The sequence below is a fragment of the Anolis carolinensis genome, chromosome 4, assembly GCF_035594765.1.
Source record: "Anolis carolinensis isolate JA03-04 chromosome 4, rAnoCar3.1.pri, whole genome shotgun sequence".
Lineage (NCBI taxonomy): Eukaryota > Metazoa > Chordata > Lepidosauria > Squamata > Dactyloidae > Anolis > Anolis carolinensis.
The window spans coordinates 107939973-107965213 of record NC_085844.1 but is presented as its reverse complement, the minus strand read 5'-3'; positions in this window follow the sequence as shown (position 1 = coordinate 107965213).

The following is a 25241-nucleotide window of genomic DNA, read 5'->3' as shown; positions in this document are numbered from 1 at the left end:
AATCCTCATCAAATGCAGATCTAGCGGGGCTGGAACTCACAGTTGTTCTCCTAACTGGTCAGACAGGTCAGCCTTCTTCTTGTGCTGCAACTCCCATTATCCCCATCCTGCCTAGCAAAAGGGTAAGGCTGATGGGAGATGCATCCTGTGCATTCTGGCAAGTAGGCTGTCATATGACTGGTTTAGTCCCACCCTTAGTCATGGGTGGGAATTATTCGGTTTCTAGCTGTGGCTGGACTCAAACTCTCATCATCCTCTATAATGCCCCTTATGTCTGCCAGTATTTTAAGTTTGATCCGGATTAATTATAGGTGAGAGTCACATGGCTCTCCAGATATGGATTTTCTACAATTCCCATCATGTTTTGTAAACCCCTCTCCCCAAAACACCAGTATTTTAATATAGTCAACTAGCCATGATAGGTATTTTTACCATGTTTGTTCCAGATCTATCATGGGTGGATTTCACGTGGCTCTCTAGACTCTGGATATGGGTAGGCTACAACTCCCATCATCCTCTGTCAATCCCCCCAATCCCATCTTTCTTTTAAGTTGTTCATGATGGGTATGTGTATCAAGTTTGGTCCAGATACATCAAGCCATGAAGGAACCTTTGTGGATTAGACATACATACATACATACAAATATATACATACATTTAAACATAGTTTGACTTTTACATAGAGAGATATGACAGCTAGCATATAATCTTTGGAGTTTTTGTTATTTAAAAGTTTTTCAATTAGTTATTCAACAAAAAAAAGTATCCCAAAGCAGCATATAAGACTTGGTTCTACAGTTGCCCCGCTTTCAGATTTGCAGTCTAAAAGACTAGAGATATAAAGACTTATATTTGGAAGAAGGAAGAAAAGGACATGTTGTAGTTCAGTTTCCCAGATGAAGGCAAGTATTCTCGAACTGACTGCAGTCAGGTTTACACTCTGTTCTTTTGGGCTGATCTACCCTTTGCTGATCTGTTCACCTAAGCTCTATTCTGGATTGTTGCTTTATTTCTACTTCTACTTTCTGATCCTGAGTTCTTCCTTATTCTCTCAAGACTAGAAAGATGGTTACCACCAGTTAAGGAGCAAAATAAAGATGCTTCAGATACATTAACAAATAATATTAACAAGTAATAAGTTTGATAATAGCTTTTGGATTTTACAGAATATAGTACATTTTCAAGTATATACTCCAAGAATTAAATCTGGCTTCATGCGTAGATTAAGTCTGTTGCAATATGAGAACAAAACTATCAAATAGCGCAGCTTCTCATTTCTCTTTTTCTTGCTCACTTCTTCTAAAGTGTTATCTTGTAAAAGAAATTGGTCTATTGGGAAAGACACCAAATCAAGAAATAAAGTGCTACATGAAAGTCTGGAGAATCCAGTCTCTATAAGGGCTTCAAGTTTGAAAAACCCATGAAGATGCTTAAAATGAAGGTTCAGGTGAAGAAGAAGCAGCTGTTGGTGGTGATCATTCACAACAGGAGATTGGTTATGGCATCACTTTCCCCAGATTTTTATTACTCTACTCCATTATATTGAATGGCTCTCCTAAAGTTTGCCTACTGATAGTAAATTGGCTCTTTGGATGAAATTTGGCTCTTTGGATGAAATAAAGTTCTCTATACTTGTTCTAAAATATCTATATAGCAGTTCTTTCCCACTCATTCAAGAATGACTGCCTTTTTCTTTCCATTCTATGTGCTTCACTGTGAGTGCTGCCTTTCTTTGAGTCCCTGGGAAAGATCCAGGGCCAGACACATAGTTCACTTAGCAATGCATTTGCCAAAGTGGAGGTTCAGGTATCCACAATGTAGCTGAAGCTGTTGCTTTTGTCTGTCATTGTCTCTCTTCTGGTAGCAAATACTTTGTAGTGTCAGTGAGGTGTGTGTTATCTTAGGCAAGTTCTTTTTCTCTCCCTAAAAGGATAAAATAAATGGAAGCAGAGGGCTGGAGGATCATGGCCTACTGACTACTGCCTGGTATTCATCCCCACTGTGTACTGCTGTTTCCTTTTTATATCTGACAAGTACATTGATTGCATTTTGTTCAAACATGATATGAAACATCTGCTCCCTTAACTCTAGCAGTTTGCTGCAAATATTATGTATCAGGCTTTTGGTGCGAGGAGTTACATTTCATCAGGAGCCTTTAGGGAAAAAAAACTGCACACATCCCTATGTATGATTGTGCTCTAATTCATTTCCCCCAACACCTCACCTTTCCAGAAGTCATTTTCTTTTATGGCTGCCTGGTTGTGGGTGGAGCTATGTTTCAGAGAAATGTTGGTTTTGTTGCCAGAGATTATCTCTGCTGAATGAATATGTTCAGATCCAATCCTCAAATCAATGCACTGGAAGGAAACTGTGGACATGCTGGGAATGCAACATGACTGCGTGAGTAACAAGCACTCAGGCAGGGAAGGTGTAATGCAGGCAAAGGAGTAGCCTGAAGCGCTAAATGACAGTTCTGTGAATCAGTATCCTTCGTCCTTGAGTTGAAATTTTGTTCTGCTTCAAATCATCCTGATATAAAACTTGATAACTGCACCTGTGAAGCAAACAGATTAATGTTTTCCCCATTTTGCTAGATAGAAATGACAGCATTGTTCAGCAGCTCTCTCTCTCTCTCTCTCTCTCTTTATCTGTCCCTCTATGAGATACACTTTTCAAGAAACTGTCCTACCTCCAAGCAAGGAAGCAAAAAGGGTTGCAAACATTACAGGGGTTTGATAAGAAATGATGGGCTTGGAACCTGACTGAAGAAAAGTCTGAAACAACTGGAATACATTTACCCTAATAGTCAAATACTAAATATTCCTGTATATTTACCCTTTTTTCTTCCTTGCTTGGAGGTAGGGCAGTTTCATAGTATACTATGGGAAGAGCTACCATCACATTTTAAGGGGGATGAAGTGCAACATTTCCAAGAGGTAATAAAATATGTGGTGGGAAATATCTCTTGACTTTGAGTTATAAATCCCTCACCTCACATTGGTGGAGTGAGAAATTTATATTTTGAATTTTATTTCAAACAGAAAGACATAAATAGAATTTGGATTAAAGAAATAAAGTTCCACTCTCAGAGTCTCCGTGAAAAGGCTCATGCGGTGTCAACAAAGCTCCCTTTGTGCCAAATCAATCCAACACAAAGACTTTTTTCCTTACCCCATTTTGAGAAATGTGTTGAATTAAAGCAGCCCATCAGAGGAAGCCGTTGGTTGCGCAGTGGGTTAAACTGCTGAGCTACTGAACTTGCTGACCAAAAAGTCAGCAGTTCGAATCTGGGAAGCAGGGTGAGCTCTGCTATTAGCCACAGCTTCTGCCAACCTAGCAGTTAGAAAACATGCAAATGCAAGTAGATCGATAGGTACTGCTCCAGCAGGAAGGTAACGGTGCTCCATGCAGTCATGACCATGCTACATGACCTTAGAGGCATCTATGGACAATGCCAGCTCTTCGGCTTAGAAATGGAGATGAGCATCAGCCCCCCATAGTCAGACACGACTAGACAAGTCAGGGGAAAACCTTTACCTTTACCTACTGGATGTCAATCAGCAATGGAGCTCATCTTCCGATTCAAAAACAAAAAAGGGAAAGTGATTTCTCCTTGGGGAAAGTTCCATATCCAATTCCTTTATTAATTTTTTCCATTGGTGGTGCTGTTTTTATTAATATAGCATATGTTCCTCCCAAATTTCCTCTCAGCAGCATCCATATACTGATCATCTGCACATATTTTATAGCTGATTTTGGACTTTACCCTGACTTTGCTGCTGCTCAGAAATTGGAAGTTAAACAGGGAAGTTACATAGGACCTCATCACATTAGACAATTTTAGCATCCTAGGAAGCTTGGAGGATGGATCCTGCCAGATCCCATCAGGTGATGACCAATGACTTCCAGCCAGGTTCCCTCCTCCCAGTATCCTCCAAGCATCCTAAGATGATTCCAGAGAACATGGGAGGGTCCCATGTTCTCAATGACAAGAACAGAAGTAAATGGGACAGTGACACTTTCCCCCATGGGATGGGGAATGTGCTGATGTGGGTGATAGTTGACATTTCCCCCCACTGCCTGCCGGATTTGCCATGCTGCTTGTCAATCCCCCACTATTGTCCACAAATTGGACCTCAATATGATGAGGTCCTAAGTTTAATTTAAATACCATGGTTTTCCTCAACTGCAGGAGACACATCAAAACAGTGGAAATTACATAAATATTGATTTATAAAGTTTGCTTCAATAGGCTGAGACTGTAATACCTTAGATATATCATGAGAAGATATGACTCACTAGAAAACACAATAATTCTTGATGAGTTAGAAGCAGTAGGAAAGGAGAAAGATCACATTATAGGTAAACAAAAGAAACCATTGTCCCAAGACTGCAAGACCTGAGCAGGGCTATGATTGAGTAACTTGAAGGTCCCTCATTCATGAGGTCATCATAAGTCAAAGTCCAAAGGATCTGCACAGGTTTACAACTAGCAGCACAGAATTAACTAAGACAAGAATACCATTCACTTTTTCTCATATTTGTTCACTAAACCCACACACTGAAAATATGAATCTTTAAATGTGGAAAGAACTTTGCCTTTCCCACACATATGATATCAACAATTCCTTGAACTCCCTTTTTGCATTCATCCTTTAAGTTATTGGGGAAAGAAAACCTGTCCATCGCCCATTTTGAACAGGCTTTATATTGTTTACCAAAATACCAGCCTGAATTGTTCATGGATATTCCAATGCCATTGCTTAATTGATGTTCACTGTCAAGTACTAAGATGATAATGAAAAGGAAATGAGAGTTGAATCTTCTCTGGTGCTTTTGTGTATTCAGAATTTTTCTTCTAGAAGCAAATTAATTGCTGCTGGGATGAATAAAACGCTGTTTAACAAAGCAGACATGATGAATAGAGTTAAAACTCAATACGTGCAGATCTACTATTTAGGTTGTGAGGTAGAGAGAATCTTCTCCTACCTTCATACTCACATGTCCCCTGATAGTTTGTATTTGAAGTACTACAGTAACAGTAATTGCAAAGAAATCCCTCTCTTTCACACACACACACTTTTATTTTATTTTGTTTTTGGAGTACGGCTAACACTTAAGGAGAGAAGAACTATTCTAGCATCTTCTGACTTTATACTCTGGTTTTCTACGTCCAGTAAGTTTCAGCTATATCATATTAGATTATTTTAATGTGGAAATCAGTTCTAAGTAGGGATATAATGCTTAATCAAAGCCGTTACATGTTTTAGATGTATCACCTCACTAATCCTCTACCAATGAAAGAAAGAAAAACCCATTTTGGTTCATATTATAATGTATATGGTCTAACATAAGAAACTAGTTTCACACACAGAGACTCTTTTATAATCACTTAAAAGTGAGCTTAGACATGAAATTTGGATTTTCTCAGTGAATAATATGTTTCCCAGTCAATACACTTTTCCAGTTCTGAAGAGAGAAAAATTAGGAAATCAAGAACGTTCGTGAAACATATGAATGTCAGAAAACAAATAATTGGTCAAAGTATTATCAAGCACTCTGCAAAGAATTAGCAAAAACAGTATCTTAATCACCAAAAGATTGTAAAATTCTCAGTAACAAATCATTCAATACAGTGGTGGACAAAAAGACCCACATCATTCCAGAGATTCACATCAGGAGAGAAAGGAGAAGGAAGGAGAAAAAAACCCGGAAATTTCATTATAGTTGCCTAATACAGAAAGAACAGCTACATCATTAAGGTGATTTCCCCTCTAAGCAATAACTGAGGATTTTGGTAGACTATTTGCTAAGGATTTTTAAATACAAAGTATGCACAATCTTTCATATAAAATTGTCAATTGACAGTAATATTCAGGGGTTCAATTCTTTGAAGTACAGTGGGCAATGAGGACATATTGGTGCCTTATCTCATTCAGAATTCTTATACAAAGTTTACCTCCCAAGGAGATATTCCCTATCAGGATAGGCAAGTCAGAAGTAGAACCAAAATGTAAAGCCAAAATATGTTACACTGTCCTCCTGCTTGCTTAGAAGAAGTGAAGAGGCTTATTGCCATTAAAATACAATAGAAAGTTTAAGGAGTTGCAATTAATAATGCTCACGCAGGACATAGGCTTTTTTATTTTGCCTGAACAATGAGCATTTACTTAGGCTGAGTCCATACTGTCCTGTATTCTAGAATCTTATCTCAGATTATCTGCTTTGAACTGGATTATATAAATCTACTCTGCCATATAATCTGAGATAAGTGAGAAAAATCACCATTATTCCATCTGCAATATTAGTGATTTCCAAGTCATATTCCCAAGAACCCATTTCATCCTTTGCTCCACTAGACTTTTTGAACCAACTCCTAGAAGTTATGGCTAGATTACTAATCGCAGAATTTAGTGACATTATCCTATTAGTAATTTATGTGCATCTAAGTGTGTCTTAAGGTTGCATATGTCTTTTTTTTTTGGATGGGATGCAGAGGATTGTTCTCGGTCCTTTGTGTTCTGTCCAATCCTCCCAGTAATCAACTGTTAAGCCCTAAGAGAAAACATTGCTATTGTTGGTTACTAGGCATATGCAAAAAATCAGAAAAGGTTGTAAGTCGGATCAGTGTTGTATGATTCATACTTACGATGTGATATCCAATGCATATGCACAGTCCACACCAAAAATTAAGAAATAGAAACTTACCTCATGTTTTTCATTTTTGTTTTGTAAATTTCAGAAGGCTCCCAAAGTCAGTTTAATATTTAGTGCAAGAAAACAAAGCTCAAAAAGTAAAGCCAAAAAGGCTGCCTTAATGCTTGTCTTTCCTTTCCTCTGTAAATTAATGGCCTCTCTCTGACCATTAGGAGAAGGAAACAGAGGGAGCAGTGTTTTCTGGGAACAGCACAGATCTTTGGGAAATGTAATTTGCTAAGGGAGGAGATCTATGCCAGAGAATTCAAAAGGCCCTACCCTAGACTACATTTCCCAGAATGCATCAGCATCAGAAAGCTCCAATCAGGGTAGTGGAAAGCAAGATTTGTCCTTCCCTAACATCAGCCAGCAAGAGTTCCAATGAATGACTGAATCTGCAAAAAGGAGGACTGACAGATACTTCTAGTAAGTAAATCTCTGGGCTGGGCTGGGAAGAAATCCCTAAGTGGATGGCACCCTATACTATAGGGAAGCATATTAATTAGTTTAGAGCCTGAATGGACATCTGACAGTAGAGTTTTGATGGTGACCTTCTGCCTGGAAGAAGAGGGATGTACTAGCTGGCTCTTGGGGTCCCCCCCAACTCTAGGATTCTATGAAAATGTAGAATTGGTTAATATTGTTTTCTGTTAGAGACATTCATTGAGATAGCTGCGGAGGCTTTTTTTAATGTTTTTGTCAAAACATTCAAAAATCCCTAGAATCAGTAGATGCATGATTATTTCTGAAAGTTGGGGGGGGGGGTGATCCCCTGTTAACTCCAGTCAATGTATAGAAAATTCAAGGAGATAGCTCTTGTATTTTTTTTAACTTTGAAAATTCCCCAAAAATTCGTGGATAAATAATATGTTCTGATATTTGGTAGCTAACGATGGTAAATGTATTCTACTACTATAACAAGTTTCACCCTAATAGTTTTTAAATGAGGGAGAGAGCCCCTGAAGTTTCCCCAATTATAGTAATTATATGTGCAATTACTATATTGAGATAGTAATGAAATTTCATTACTCTCTGTATAGTAACTAATTTTTCAGTAAGTATACTTCAGAATCACTTTAGAAATGTAGCACCAGTGCCCCCATTTTGTAATGACTTTTGATCCTTTTTTAAATGGATCTCATATCCCTATTGATTGGTTACCATTGTGTAGAGGGAGGTGAAGCAATTCACTTGGTAGGGGCTCCATGGAAAGGGGTGTGTTCTTTTTGTGAGTGGATCTTTGTTTCTTCTGGATTTGAGGCTGAGACTAGCTACTGCTGCTTCATCTTAACTGTCTCCTCCCAATTCCTCTCCCAAGAGCATTGAAGCTTGACAGGTGCAATGACAGAGTGATGAAACAGAACCTCATGAATAAAGCATTAACTCTGTCTGCTTGTTGTTGGATCTAGGTGTAGAAGTCAAGGTCCAAAGCATATGAAGAAGGAAAGGTCAAGAAGCATTGCCTTAGTGTTGTCAGGGGCACATCAATGAGAATGTGATTGATGACACATTTCCCTGAAAGCACAATTAACTTGCTATTTAGAAGTGTAAAAAATATTTGCAATCTTGTTCATGTTTGGGAACTACATTACCCTTTGGAGAAATATTATCTATGGCAATGATGTATTTTACCCCTCTACAAAAGGAGAAAAAGCAAACAAACAATTTTTAATTGTCGCTGACCATATTAGCACACTGTGGCCCCTTCCATGCTGTCTTTATATCCCAGGATCCGATCCCAGATTATCTGCTTATCCCAGATGATATGGCAGTGGAGACTCATATAATCCATTTCAAAGCAGATAACCTGGGATCAGATCCTGGGATATAAGGACAGTGTAGAAGGTTTATGTTCAAAGGTTTGTGTTCAAACCTTTTTGTGAAAAATGTAACAAAAATTCCCAAGTGTGAAGTCCACAAAAATATGCAATATTTCTACCACTAGACAGAAATCTAAGAATAATATATCTATAGTCATATCTGAAAGAATAGAATAGATGAACATTGTAATCCCTATTCCAGACGTCATATAAATATGGGAGAAGCTCTGCTCATGCAAACTTCAATGAGCTTGGATAAGCTTGAATTGTAAGCTCTACAATGGAATCCTTAATGCAGGTTCTGGCTTAAACATAAAATGACTTCCAATTAATTTCTTTGTAGTCAAAAAGGTGTGCAACAAATTTCCCAAAGACAGGAAGAAAATATTAAAATAACAATCATCATCATCATCATCATCATCATCATCATCATCACTGTCGTCATTTATTTCTGCTCTTCCTTTCTCCCCATGGGGATTCAAGGTGGTTCACAATTGAATGGCACAACCCAATAAATTGAACAATAAATTGAAAAACAGCAAATATAAAAATTAAAAACAATTGAATAATTTGTCATGGATATAATTTAAAGTAAAGTTAAGATACACTAAATATACCTGTACAATTAAAATTGTATTTAACTGATCTACAATACAAATATAAATATATTAAATGTTTCATGTATGTTTTCTCTACACAAGTATAAGCAACTCTCAGTCCAAATCAACCAATGAAAATTAGAAGGATCCGTGGCTAGAAAAATGAAAGCTCTCAACTATGCACAGAGGAGATAGTTTTATAAGACAGTGTAAAATTTTCCGTTTTGTCTAGGATAATTTAGAATGAAAAGAAAACTTCCACTTAATATTGAAAAGCTGTAATTTACCAGCAAGGTCACTGTGTAATTTTGAGGTATCTCAGCTGTCTAATGCTTTTTGCCAACAGGCTTCACTTTTATTAACTTAAATCTGAGCCCTGCAGTTCATAATATATTTTTAAAACTTAATCATTCATTAATGTTATATCATTTGCACTAAAACTTTGTGGTGAGATGAACTAATAAATGGAAAGCCTCACATTGCCCTATAAAATTGTCTCCTCTGTGCATAGTTGAGAGCATTCACTTTTCCAGCCTCAGAGCCTCCTAATTCATTGAATTACTTTTAAAAATTGTTTGATTATCAACACAGAACAGTGTGCATAGTTTTCAACGCCTGCCATCTGTAAATGATACAAAGTTGTAAAAAGATAAAACAATTGCTCCACAACCAGCAAAATAACGAGACAACACATAATAGTGGTTTGAACTATGGCAACTTTTATTAACTGTTACCGGTCAAATATTGTGTGAACTAGCAGCCAATTTAAGGGCATGAACTTGGTGTGTAATGAAACCGAGGCAGTGGCCATCAAAGACCTACTCCTCATCTAACAAGGGCAAGATATCTGTTGCTTCCAGGTTTACCATTCAGGGAAGCGGATGGAGAATTCTGTCCCAATTCCAGAAGATATTGAGACTAGAATTCTCCCTGCTCAAGGCCACTACTGTTCACCCTCACCTCAATTCCTTTAATCACAGGTGAGGGTTCCCATTCATGGCCTATATCATAAAGGGGTGCCTTAGGTGCACACTGATATGTAACTGATCCCTGTTTTCCCGCATGTCAGTCTATTTAAAACCCACTCACCCAATTTGCCATAGATTAAATAGTGTAGGATTGGCAAGAAAACCCCTAAAACATATGGAGGTGAAATCCTACCCGGCCCCAATTGGTGACCCTTGAAGTACACTGTTAAAGAGCAGGTGGGTCAACATTGAATTCTGGAATGGAGTAGGACGGAGAGCTTGCCTTGCTGGCTTTGCCCATATCAAGTCCCAGCCAGGACTTTTTCTCTCTCTTTGCTAGAAGGGAGCAAAGCCCTCTCCCACCCTCATATTTAGGGCAGGGAAAGCAAGTGTACTGAGAAATTAAATTGATTTTGTAATATCTGCATGCTGTACAAAAGAGAAGTAGGCAAGCACCCAGGTTAGAAGCAAGCACCCTTTCTCTCTCTATGGGTGCATCTGCATTGTATCTGATCCTGTGTCACTTCTGTGTATATTTTGCTCTTTAATGGCCACAACAAGTCTTCTTTGGAACCCTAGGCTGTGTAGGCACCTTAAAACCACACTGGAGCCCCAGAATATAAGCAAGTAAACTGTTTACTGAAGATTATATGCAAGCCAAAGCAAATCAAAGTTCAAAGTCAATAGAAGGGATTTAAATCCTCAAGAACAAAGTACTTGAAAATCTTGAAACTAGAGTCAAAAAAGTCACTCAACGAACATAGTCCAAACCGAATATCAAAGTCAGTCCCAAGAAAGGTATCACAAATAGTCTGAACAAAAGATCAAGGATTAATCCAAGGCATGAGTCAAACTGGAACACAAAAAGCCAAAGCTGGAACACAGGAACAAATCTCCAAGTTTAGTCCAAGGTACAGGGTTAATGCTGGAACACAAGGCAAGGGTCTTGGCTGGAGCAGAAATCCACACTGCAAGGTTACTGGAACATTCAACTGGATACACAGAATTCCCCAGAAACAAGAACAAGGCTGGCACTAGAGTCAAGATACAAAACTGCAGGAAATAACATGGAATTCACAGGAGAACGAAGCAGAGATCTTCCTCTCTTGGATACGCAAAGTTACCACCTCTGACACTGTCAGAGAAAGCAGCCCTGCTAAAAGGAAATTCAAGATCCCTTCCTGTGAGAAGTCTGCTCATTATTTCGTTTCAAAAGCAATCGTTTACTTCTTCTGACACACTCCCTTTCTTTCCTCTGCTAAGTTATCTGTCAAGCTCATTAGCCCTATCCGCCTTATCACTTCCAGAATCTGAACTAGAACATCCATCTGGCACCAGGAGATCCGACCTTGAGTCCTCTGAGGAATACGGTTCAAGCTGCCTGCTTGGAATCATTATGTCTCTGATCCCAGAATCCACAAGGACAAACTCTGGCTGTATCTCAGGCCCAAACCCAGAGTCCTCTGACAAGACAGGTGCAGAAACAATCACAGGCCCAACCTCAGGCTCACCTGACAGCTCAGAGGGAGGCTGGGCTGCAACAGTCACCTACTTCTATCTTCTCTCCTTCTCTTCTGATTCTATAAATGTCTGTGGGTGTTACCTTCTTCACCATGCTTCTTCCATTCACTTTTCAGTTGATTCCAATGGGGGTTGTTTATGAATAGTCAGGGTGCAGGACCTGTTAAGTAATGTGTGTGATATTTTATATTAATTTAAAAATGCTTGTTGAAGTTTCTATTTAGATCCACAAGGAGTAAAGCTCCAAATATCATAATCACTTTCATCTGAACACTTTCACTACCACCATAATCTAGTGGGACTGCTCCTGAATGCAGCCCTCAGTGAATACAGTATAACATACTTTGATTCCCTAGTTATAGAGTCAGGCCAAATTCTCCTCATGCTGAGAGATTTTAATTGGTTTCCAATTTCATTGTTTCCCAACTTCAAGTATAGGTTCACCTTTTAGAGAGGATTCAGCTCCTTAAAACCTAAAATGATTCCAACTGTTCTTATTTACAGTGATATTTGCACTACTATCTCATTGAACACTTAGATTTTGAGAGAAAGGCTTAGAAACTGGAAGCTAGATGAAAAGGCAGGGACTTATTTGTAGGTTCATTTTCCACCAATGTATTTCGAATGGCCGTGGAGCAGGGAATTTAATGCAGTCAGCTTTTAGAAGGGTGTGGCACAAATCTTAAATTATACTGTTCTCTTGTTCTTTTTATGTTATGGATTTATTGCCTTTTTCAATCTTTCCATACCTATAGTTTTGTTCCCCAACAGAGAAATCAAACATTTTTTGCTTTCTCTTATATGCACATAGCTTTGTTTTTGTTTTTGTTTTTTAAAAAAAATCAAGTTATTTCATGTTAATTTTGGTAAGTTCTATTAAAAAGAGGAGGGTTTTTCAACTACCTGTGATACAGCAGTACTATAGAGCCTGCATGTGGAAACTATAGGGAGAGAGAACAACCACCACTAGGCATAATGATATAATGTAATGATGTAAAGTTGTGCTGCCTTCACTGGTCTTTGTGGCTGCCAGTGGCATCCTAAATTTAAGATATGCATATTTAGCCTGTCAACACCAATCACCTATGGCTATTCATATCGACATTGCAACAAGCTGCAAAAAAGCTGGCTGTTTATCATGCCTGGAAAATAAGTTCAAAATGAGTTCACATGTAGCCTGGCTCATAAACATCTAGGTGGTTTATGTCCATATAACCACAAAACTAGGACCTCTGGGGTTTCTTGTACATTTTTACTTTCCTGAATTGCAAATGAAACTGCTCAGATTGAATTGATTCTAGCTTCTGTAACCGCATACTGATAGTCTGAGAATGTACAACTTACCATCGACTCAAAGCTTTCTTCAAATTGTGTGTTGCACTAATGGTTGCAGTGGATAACAAATGACATATTTCCATCTACATGACTAGGTTGAAATGAGCTGCCTTCTGGGGTTATTCAGGAAAGAAGTTTCATAAATATTGCTTTTTTAAAAGTCAGTGTTTTCACTGTTTTTGAAGATGCCAGAGACAAGTTTATCATTGGGTCTAACTCACCCACACATCCATACTGATTTTTCTACATACATAACCCTATATGTGATAATGCCATGACATGCAGAGTGAACGAGAGTAGAAAACTGTGATGCGTGTGTTATTACAATTCTGGTCCCTGATGCAGAGGTATGCCTGACGCCTCCTACATATCCTTTTTTCACCTTGAGACCACTAAAAATGATCAGATAAGAAAGATTGCTTAAAATGAGCATGAACTATCACACCTCAGGTTAGCTTCACCTTGCTAAAGACACCAGACTGTACACCAAAAGTAGTCTTTTGTAGTTTATTAGGGAACAAGGAAAAGATAGTTCATAAAAGGCAAAAGTTTAGTTCCAAAAGATAGTTGCAAAAACAAGGCTGTAAGAACAAACCCATGGAAACATTAGGAATGAAACAAGGTCCTTAAAATGAAGCCAAAGTCCCAGAAATGAGGATACATCCAGGCTACAAGATAACATAGGACAGCAGACTTGGTTCTTGATTCAAGCAAGGAAATTGCACTGACGAAGATTTTCCTCTCAGCAGACTGTTTTAATAGCATAACATGAAGACATTTCTTTGCCCTTTGACCTCCCTTTTATTTACTATTCTGAGACTTCTGCGCAACCCCCTGAATTCCAAATGACTAGCCAGATCTAGAGAAGCGGCCTCATCGCTTTCGCTTTCAAGGCCACAGGACTCGTTAGTGTTATCAAACTGAGGCTGGGAACCGCTCTCCCTTTCTGCTTCTTGCACCTGAGAACCATCATCATTAACAACATCATTTCTTCCCATGGGAAAGCCTCCCTCCTCCTCATCTCTACAGCAGGCATACTCTGCACCTGAATCCCATAATTCCCATCAGAGTCATTTTGAAACTCATCCTGAACCTGAATCCCGTCATCCTGAAACTGCATCCCAGAATCCTCATCAGAGTCACACAAAGGCTGAGTCACAACATGAACAGTGAAGATGCTGGTCCCACCACACTGAGCCTCATTTGACACTGCCATATAATCCAGATTATCAAAGCAGATAATCTACATTATCTGGTTTGAAGTGGATTATATGAATCTACACTGCCATATAATCCAGTTCAAAGCAGATAATCTGGATTTTATATGACAGTGTAGAAGGGGTCTGACTTAAACACAACACTGGTCCTATCTGGTTTTTGACTATGCAACTGATGTCCAACTTTCTTGAAATTTTTGTTGATATCTTTCTATTCATCTGTTTTATAGGATGCTGGATGCAGAAAACACATGGAGGCCAAAGATGTACTTCTATGACAGGATATCTTGACATTGTGACCAGATCCATATGGAACAGAAGTGAAATATTCTAAAAATACGAAATCCTGTCTGATCTTGGAGGCTAACCAGAATCAGCTCTAGTTAGTTCTTGGATGTGAAAACTGCCAATGAATACCAGGTACTGTAGTCTATATTTCTTAGGGAAAAACTGGCAAAACAGCTTGAAGTATTTATTGTCACATAAAACTCTATGAAATTTATCGGGCCACCATAAGTCAACAGATGACTGGTAGGAATAGGCACATACCCATACACCTATGAAAAAAACTATGGTAAAATATCATCAAGTATAACTGTATGTTAATAATATCAAGATGAATAGCAGACTCATTATTAAATTCAGAAGTTTTATCTCCCTTACTATTCTTTCCAAGTCCTGAATTTTAGCCCTAGGAATGAAGAATAAAATGTGCCCTAATAAAATTGCAACAAAATTGCATAATCAAAACACAGTGAATTTTGAGGTAACCCATCTGGAATCAAGCTATTAAATGCAGGGGTGGGAGACCTTTGGCTCTACAGACATTAATGTATAAAGTCCATTATCTTTTGTCACTTAGGATTATTCTGAAAGGAACTGTTGACCAATATATCTAAAGGGCCAATTATTCATCATGCCTGAACTAAGGGATTTCATAGACTGCTAACTGAATATTCATAAGGTCAGTAAGATTTCTAAAGGTAGAAGTGTATGCATCTCTAAAAGAACTTTCCTATTCAGAGAGAATTTACAATCAAAGGAGAATTTTCTGGGTACTTCAGCATATGATTTAGGATGTTTCAGTCTGCATCCTTGAGAGAAAACATTTTATATAAATTCTCTGTGTTTCAGATATATTTTCCCCATATTTTGGAGGTATTTCTCAAGATGCCATTATCTGTCTACATTAATGCCTTCGGTCTATAATACACATCTGGTATTCAAGGATCTTTTGAAAATGGAAAGCAAGGAGTGCATTTTCAAATGTGAGCAAAGGGGGTGAAGACTACTCAGACCTGTTGTGAGTTTTTTTAGTATTTGTGATGACAGGCTGGTTGGAGTGAATAGCATTTTGTCCTTTTTTCTGACAGTATTCTCATCAATGATGAAGAAATGATTGCCTTATTGTTATGTGCCTTCAAGCCATTTCTGACTTCTGATGACCCTAAGGCATTCCTATCACATGGCTTCTTGCCAGAATTTATTCAGAGGGTGGTTATTTTGCTTTCTTCCTCTGAGTCTCAAGATTACCCAGTAGGTCTCCATGGCCAAGCAGGAATTTGAACCCTGGTTTCCAAGTATTCTAGGTCAACACTCAAATCACTATATCTGATACTGGCACTTGTTGAAGATGTATATTTTTTAAAAAGTCTTGGGGAGAGGTCTTTCTGTATTCAGCTTCTAATGGGAAGTCATTGTAGCACTGTAACTAAAGGATACATTTTGAACAAAGCTTTACCATATTTACGCGAGTCAATTGTACCATAAAATCTAATGTGAACCTCAATTTTCAAAACCCTGAAAGCAAAAAAAAGCTTTTCTGATGTGGAGTCTCCATTGGCGTGTAGAGCCCAGTTTAGGTAGTTCCATTCACCTTAGAGGAAGTGGGGCTGGCAGATTCTGTTTGCATGATCTTTCAGAGATGTAATTGTGTCCCTTTTTTGACCTGGCTAATGGTTGGAGTTTTTATGCAGGTATTTGTTAGTGTCCATACGTTTTCTGTAAACTGTGATTCAATTGTTGATTTGGTTTGTGGATGACTAGGAAATCTAGAAATGGCCAGCGGATACAATGGAAATTTCAACAAATGCTACATTCAGCAAAAGATAAGAAGGATCCTCTAAACCACTGCAGGAGTCTATCATATACCATGAAGGCAGCTGTGGACAAGTTTACATAACAACCACAGAACACAGTGCCCAAACATGAATCAAAGAGCATGAAAAGCACTACAGACTAATTCATCCAGAGAAGTCAGCTATGGCAAAGCAATTGCTAAACCAAACTGAACACAGAATACTATTTGAAAACACAGAAATGCTCGACCACTCCAACAATCATCATGTCAGACTAAACAGAGAAGCCACTGTAATCCACAAGCATGTGGACAATTTCAATGGAAAGGAGGAAACCATGAAAATGAACAAAATCTGATTACTAGCATTAAGAAAACACCAGAATGAAGACAGTAAATTAAGAACATCACTCAGAAACAGGGGAATTCCAGACAGCCAACAATCAAGTGCCAGTTAACACCTCACAATTAAAGGGTGCCACCAGGCAGCAACAGCCAGGCTTTACAGCTGCAAGGCTACTCAATTGCTAATCAAGCTGACTAATTGCAACATTCACATTTGCCTCAAACAGACAAGAGTTCTTTCTCCCACCCTGGACATTCAATAGATAGATATACAGCTAACTTGCCTCATTTCCACAGATCTCAAAGTAAACCTCTGACAATGCCTGCCATAGATTCAGGTGAAAAGTCAGGAGAGAATGCTACTGGAACATGACCATACATACAAAAAATCCATATCAACCCAATTATTACATCACCCATTTTTAAAATGATGTGCAACACTTATTGTCTCACTTTTACAATAGTATTTGAATTTACTGTGCCAAGAGTGGACTGCTGTCTAATTCCCCTTTACCTTATCTTTTATCTCCTTGGCAGCAAGCCCAGTTGTGTTGTACAGAACAAAGGATTTATACCAACTTTAGTATTCTGTAGTTTTGCACCAATGAGCTTTGCCAGAGAACTGTCCAACCTCATCAGTCCCAACTACTATAAGTAATTTTTGTAATAGTTAATTTCTCCTGAGTACCCAGCCACACTGCCACCTTTATGTCACTCACGTTTTTGTTTAAACAAGCACTTTCGATTATTTATGTCTAGTAACAGAAGCAAAACATAATCAACTTATCAGAGATGCTCATATTTAGCTCAAACAGGTTTTAAATGTCCAAAACGCCTGGAGGAGCACAGTCTGAGAAACACTGGATTACATTATTTCATAGTCAGAGAGGTTTTAGGAGTAGTCTTGTGCATTAATATAGAATCACTATCAGTTTCTGTTTGTTTCATTTATAAGCCCTTGTTTTCATTTTTGCATGCCTCCTGAAAACGAGTGCCTTTTCAAATGGGCGTTTTCATTCTGCATCCGAAAACATCAAAATTTTCCATCCATTGGCCACGATGGGCGAGTTTCCCCAGGATCCCTTTCCCCTCAGTTTTAGGGCTAGAGAGGTGAAAATCGCCACATATGGAGGGCATATTTACCAGTTTAAGCTCACCAAGTTTTATAATGTTTGGGTCATCCCCCGATTTTTATGGATGTTTTTCTTTCCATAAATAAAATCTGTCTAAAAACATTCCCTCTTTCCCCCTGCTGGCTCCGCCCTCTAACTTCTCCAGGAGCAGTAGCAGGAGGGATACAGGGCAGGACACCATTCCTTCCTGCAAAATGTCAAAGATGCTTCACATACCACACAAACAGCCCAGTGCCCAGCTTCACTATTTCACTTCTTTAACTGACGGCAGTGGGGGAAGGAATTCCCCTCCCCTTCCCATTATTTTTGGCAATGGCATGATTTGTCCTTATATTCTTAATTACAACCTGGATTAAAATCATCAGAGTCACTTAAGATACCACTCTTTCTGTGATGCTTTCACCTCGGTCTGCAGAGGAGACCTGTGTGCAGAACCTGTTTCCCCAGTTTCATCTATTATTTTGTTAAGCTAAGGGCTTAAGATACCACTATTTCTGTGATGTTTTCCCCTCCATCTGCAGAAGAGAACTGGGTTTAAAGACAGGGTTTAAGATACCACTCCTCCTGTGATGCTTTCCCCTTGGTCTGCAGAGGAGACGAGTGGCAGTGTGTGAGGCAAGGCAGGCAGCAGGTGAGGCAGATGGCATTCTTCTCCTCCAATTGGCCCAACAAGCAGGGCTCATTGTGAAATAGTAATTTTCGCAGGCGGCATAAGGAACACCACATGGCCCAAAAAGCAGGCAAAGAAACAGTACCTGCTCCCGCTTGCTTTCGTGTTGAGCTTATTTTTATTCCGGGGGAGAGGGTCCTGTTTAGTGCTTCAGCCTAAAATGGAAGGAATGAAAGAACGGATGAAACAGGGGAAACAGGTTCTGCACACATCTCTATTTTGGAGATTAGTTCTCAGTTATGAAGTATACTTAAAATGGAGGAGGGATTTCAAGTTCAGATGATATGCTATCTTCAGACATTGTCAGCTTATCTTCTAAAAACTTAGTATATTGCACCTTCAAGAACACACTGACCTCGCTTTTGCGGGTTTATACAACTGCATCAATGAAACAGTATCCCAGAAAGAGAGTATTTTTTCACCACATATGGTAATTTTTTCTTTGCTTCTAGCATGCCAGAATATGCAAAGAATATGTTCTTCAAATATATGTTTGAAATGTAAGTAAAAAGAAGGAACCTTTTACTATTTGGTAAGGGCTCAGTTTCATGGTTGGATGGAAAATAAATAAATGGTGCTATAAATCCCATTATACCTTCACAGCAACGGTGTGACTAGCAGCATGCATACAAGGAATGTCACTTTTTACAGACCATTTGTATTTTCACAGCAATAAAAATATCAGGTGTATTTGATTTGACGTGTGTAGAAGTATATATATTTCCTCTCCGAGCAATGGACTTGGCCCACTGGTACATAGATAAATAGATAGATGAAGATATAGAGATATAGATATGTAGATATCTATTACTCTGAGGACCTGTTCACATGGGGCAAAAACCTCCATTTTGTCACTTTTAGATGGGGCTTGGACAGGGTCTGCTAAGCACCATCAAGTGATGCATGGCAATCCCTGCCCACATTCTTCCTGAAGTGGAGGGGAAGTATCAAAATGTGCTTCCTCCTCCACCACGAGGAAGAAAGTGTTTTTCGGGGGGGGGGGGGGTTGCATGTGTTGCCACCTTTTCTCCCATTTGATGGGGATAGGGACAGAGTGCCAGCACTCTCTGTCCTGTCCCCACCATGTAATGCGTGAAGGAGGGAGGGTGCACGGGGCACCATGGAGCATCCTGTACACCTTCCCCTTCACCAACGACCGCCAGCACAATGGCACAGGCCTTGTGGGTCATGAGAAGGGTCATAAGGCTTCGGATAATCACTCTCTACTTTAGGGGACAATTTTCCTATTGTGATAGTTGATGATCACATAATGCCATGTTAGGTTTTCTGCACAAAGAATAAACATAACATAACTTCCATGTCCAGTGTATGTAAGAAAGCCAACTGTCACCCAATCCCACATCAGTTTTTCTTGCTATGTCTATTACCAGTTGATGTGAGAATCACTGGAGATGGGCCACAGAAGGGATTTTCTTCTTTTTTATTATTTATTGAGAGATCTTGAGGCCCATTCTGCTTCCTATCAAAACATGATTCTTCAAAGTGACAGGGTGAACATAATGCACTGCCCACAGTGGTTGATATATAACATTTTTTCTTCCCTCTGGATACCAATGGTCTGTTCGGCTCAATGTTGTTGCCATGGGCTAAGCAAGTGTTCAGGGTATACCAGACTAGAATGTGTTACAGCATCAGTAATCTGACAAGGTTTCCAATGGGTGGCAAAGGGAGACTTTTTTGTTCCTCTCAATTCATTTTCTTCAGCAAGTTGAAGTGATGTGTTCAGCCCCAGCATATCAAATTCTTAGCCAGAAAGGCGGCGCCTGAAACACTGTATTGTGCCTCCAGGATAAGAGGAATAGCATATAGAACAACAGCAACAGAAAATATTCTAGAAAATGACCTGCCTTACAGTAATTATAATGAAATGAACCACTGGGGTTTTTTTTTTATATTCTTGTATGAAAAATAATAAGTTGTCACACAAACATCTAAATGTCAGTGGAATAATAAGCTGTACTGCTGCAATGGGATAGGGATATTATGTTTTGAGGACAATGGAGGAACCAAGCAAAACAAAACATGTAATATTTGTTAGTATGCTTGTTGATATCATGCTACTTCCTAGCTTTTAAAATATATTATTGTACAACCTATCGATTGATCATCTAGCTATCTATCTACCTAGCTATCCATTCATCTAATCCACATACATAATTTATCATCACCTATCTAGTGCTGAAAATGGTTAAATAAAGTTAAACATTTCCTTTGATCCCTAGTTTCATTATATCTCCTTCACAGTTTTCCTTAATTGAACTTATATATTGTTGCCTTTTTTCCTTTGGTACAATTATCTCAAACCATACAAAAAGATTCCATCCAGTTGACTCTGTATTTGAAAAATAAAATGACTTGGAACTGGATGTACCAGAGATTTTAGAATAGACATTCACATTCCATCAAATATAATGGACAGCATCCTCATGGGGATCCAAATTTAGAATAAAATCAATTGTCACCCACAGTTCTTAAAGCTCTCTCTCTCTTCTCCCTCTCCCCCTTTCTCTTTCCTTTCTCCTTCCCTCTTTTTATAATTTCCACAAATATCCAAAAGCATAGGTGGGAGAAGCGAGGAATGCTAGAAATGACTATTGGTTCTAGTATTTGGTTTTGTGTGATGTTGTTACGTATTTCCTTCTGAGAAAGGCTGGGAAAAATGTCTTCGATAGAACCATTATCTAAATGGACCCATTTCCCCCTTGCTGCTGCCCCTGTTACCAATTCAGCTGATATCTCTTTTACAATAGGAATAATATTTGAAATAAAGTCATATTGAAGATGGTTCAGGCTTCTTTTCTGCTTTTCCCAACACTAGGACACAGAGCAATGAATTCAAATGAAAGAAGAGGGAGAGGGGGGAGGAGAGAGAAAGAGAGCGGGGAGAGAGAGAAGAGAGTGCATTTTAAATAAATTTTACTTGAATAGCTCACATTGAAGTGGATCTTTGTATTCTTGTTTTATCTCCCTTGCATAGTCAAGTTATATTTCCTTTAAAAAAATCTTTATGAAATGTAATGAAAAATGTTTCCAGATTTACCTTGAACTGAATACTCAGAAATTGTAGCTTCAGTGATGACAATGATGATCTGGCATCATTTTTCCTAGTGAGCGTGAATCACCCTTCATTACAGAAAACATCAGGGTTATGTTTAGTCAAGTGCAGGAAATTGTGGAAGAGACTTGTTATTACTGTTAGGAAATCATTACATATTCAACACAATAGGTTTATTCCTTGAGCTTTTGAAATTGTCAACATATTATTCTCCAGCTGGCAAATAATTCTGTATGCACATCAGTTCTAACAGGTTGCCGCACTCACTCAGAAAGGAAATTTCATATGACCTTTAGTTCAGCTGGGGCCATGAGTCACATGAAATCTTTTTTCAGCCCTTAACTTTGGAATAAATGAATCTCCCAGTATATATAAGAGCCAGTTCCCTTCCTGATGCTCTGTCATACTCTAGAACAGCTGCTAGAGTGAAATGATGCCCTCCAAATATTTTGGCAAACTTTCATGACCTTTCATTATTGGTCACATTAGCTATGGCTGATGGGCATTTTATTTCTAAAGTCTGGAAGACACTGCAGTTGGGAAAGATTATTCTAGCATTTAGGATATTAATATGAAATGGAAAGCATTTGAAGTTAAGAAGTTGAAAACCTGGTTTGTGGCTAGTCACCATAGAAGTTGGCACGGAAAAACAAGGCTATTCAGAAGAGGTCAAGCTCCAGGGGAATAGGTTCACTTTCTATCTCATGGGTTGAACTGAAAACAAAATATAAAGCGCCTTTTTTACAGCCCTGATACTTATGAATGTTTGGAAATCACCATGACTGGTTTTGAGAATTTTACATTTGAAATATGCAGGGAATGTATCTAAATCATGTGCCTAAAGAAGTAAATTTATTAAAGGGAGAATGAAATGAATACAAAGAAATAATACCTGGGAAGTAAAGCCATAACTGCCAAGGAGGGCAACATAGCCTAAAAGATGGGCTAAGCAATAATGGATAAGAATGCAGAAAGATTGCTGTAGATAGAGACTAAAATGAAACACTGTGAAATCCTTTAGGCAGTCCCAAGCTTGAATCCTCCATGTGTCGAATGTGATTACTTTAAGGAGGCAAAGTATGAATTAAGAGGCTCGACATTAATTGCAGCATGGGGCAAGCATCAAGTGAGAAACCTCTCTAAATAAAGTGTATTACCCAAAGCATTTTTAATGAAATTCAAATACTGAGCTAGTTGATCTTCCTGTCTGGGAGCAGCACACAAAGTTCAAGAGTTTGAATATTTTAAGCTGGAGAAAACAGCATTTGGGAATGCTATAAGGGAAGAGCAATTAAAAGAAAACATTGAACAATCTTTTTTTCGTGGTTTTCTATTCTTTACATCTCTTCTGATGTCCGCCTAAGATCAAGTTCTGGATTGCCCAGTACAACACAAGGCTTTCCCTCATTTCCATCACAATCACAGACATCTTTGGGAGAGAGAATCCTTGGCAAATGCTCCTAGGCTATGGAATTCCTTCCTGTGAAAGGCTAGGTTGGAATGCTATCTCTTTTCCTTCTACTGGAAGATGAAACTATTTTTCCTTATCCAGGTTGTCCATTGCATAAGGTCATACTATACTATATCTGCAGGAGTTCCTGGCTGGATTACAGTTACATGAAACTATAGATAAAAACAAATACATTTAAATCACCTCACTTCCAGTTCTAGCATACTATAGATTTGTTTTGGAGGACCTAGAGGGTCCTAGAGGTATCCTCTCTAGGAACTTGCTAGGTTCTCCAACACAGTTTTTTGGTAACTTCTGGGCAAGTTGTATGTTGCATGTTGTAGGCAAGTGACTCCAAAGGGAAACGGGATTCAAATGCACCAGGAGTGAGGGTGAGGAAAGACAATGACAGAAAACCTGCCTGTGTGCACTTTCTTAAATTTACATCCACACTGCAACATTGCTGAAATGCCTGTGAAGTGCAGCACACCTCGAAGCATCATTCGGAAAAAATAAAGGGAAACTTCCAGCAGATGTCCAACCTAGCTTTTGTGGTTCCATTCAATCCACACTAACCAGACCTTTGGTGGATACAGTAGGACCATTTACCAGAACTAATGGGCCAGTGTCTGGATTTCCCTTCAGGTAACAGGATTTTAAAACCCACTTTGTTACTCCAGATTAACCAGCTGTGTGGAAGGGCCGTGAGTCCAGAGATAAAGGAAACAAAAGTGAACCTCTCCCCTCTTTCATTTACATTTCCTGTTCTCATTTCTCCCTTTGATTTTGTTAAGACTAAAGGAGTTGATAATAGGAAATGTAAATGAAGGAAGGAGTGGGAGAGTTCAGGGAAAGTCATTCATAAAATTTTAGATCCCAACAATGATTTCTTTCCACATTTAGTAGCAGACACTCTGGCAGAGCTAGCCCAATACATTTTGTTGTATGAGGAGGATAATATTTCTCAATGTAGTAGCACCCAAGAAAACCACATTATTCCATGACGGTTGTACAAGAAGCAATAGCAGATTGATACTGATACAAATACCCTAATTATTGCACATTTTCCCCTTCATGAAATAACACTGATTCATCCATCATTAGTCTTATGGTTGCACTTCTGCATATCACAACCCCATCTTCCTACACTGCCATTACATTTTTATAGCAATTAAGCTGTTCCACAGTGGTTATTAGTAATAAAAAAGAATTATTTTATAAGAAGCAGAAGCAGAAGAAGAAGGCTTTTGAATAGCAAGGGGGAGGGTGAGAGAGGGAGAGAAGGATAATTCTGCCCCTTGATGTCACTTCTATGCCATCATGACAGCTCAGAAATGGAATGTCCCCATCACATTCCATTTCTGGGGTTTTCTAGTTGAGGATGGGTTAATTGTTGAGGATGGGTTAATCATGAGAAGAAAGCAGAGTGACAAGGGGATGATCACAGTGTCATGCCATAGGGACCATCCTCCTTTTCCTCCATTGATGATAATTTCCTTAGTCAGGCAAATGGGAAAATCCCAGAGCATTTCTGTTCATCCATTAGTATTGGCAATATTTTATGGCAGTATTACAACATTTTTAAATACTCAGAAATTTGCTACATCTTTGTGGCACTCAACTTACCACTTAAGGCAGCTACTTCAATCTTGCCTAATAATAGGTTTGGTTTTCCAAAAGCTTTCAGTGAATTTTGGAGCCCCCCCCCCCAATTCAGTAGCAACTCCATTGTCATTTGAAAAGTTAATTAGTTAAAATTGCAATGAGTGAAGGTATCCCGTCAGAATGTCCATTTCAGCCACCTCCACCACTTTCACAATCCATTCCTCCATTTCTAATATTTCCTCCAATTTTTGCCTTCATAAAAGAAAAGAAAAGACTAACTGCATATGCACAGATTCATACAAATGCTTCAGAAGAAGACTGCCTGTTGACATCTAAACTTACCCTTGAGAGTCTGATAGCTTTGAATTACAAAAAAATAAAAATTGAATAAACACTAAATTGAACTTCTTGACTGTAAGAGGAATTTAGTGATAGAACAGATTACCTAAGAGGTTTTTTTTTGTGTCAGAAGCAACTTGAGTCGCTTCTGGAGTGAGAGAATTGGCCGTCTGCAAGGACGTTGCCCAGGATGTTTTGATGTTTTTACCTTCCTTGTGGGAGGCTTCTCTCATGTCCCCGCATGGAGCTGGAGCTGATAGAGGGAGCTCATCTGCACTCTCCCCAGGTGGGATTCTAACCTGGCAGCTGTCAGGTCAGCAACCCAACCTTCAAGTCGCTTAGTCCACTATGCCATCTGGGGGTTCCTACCTAAGAGGTGATGGGGTCAGT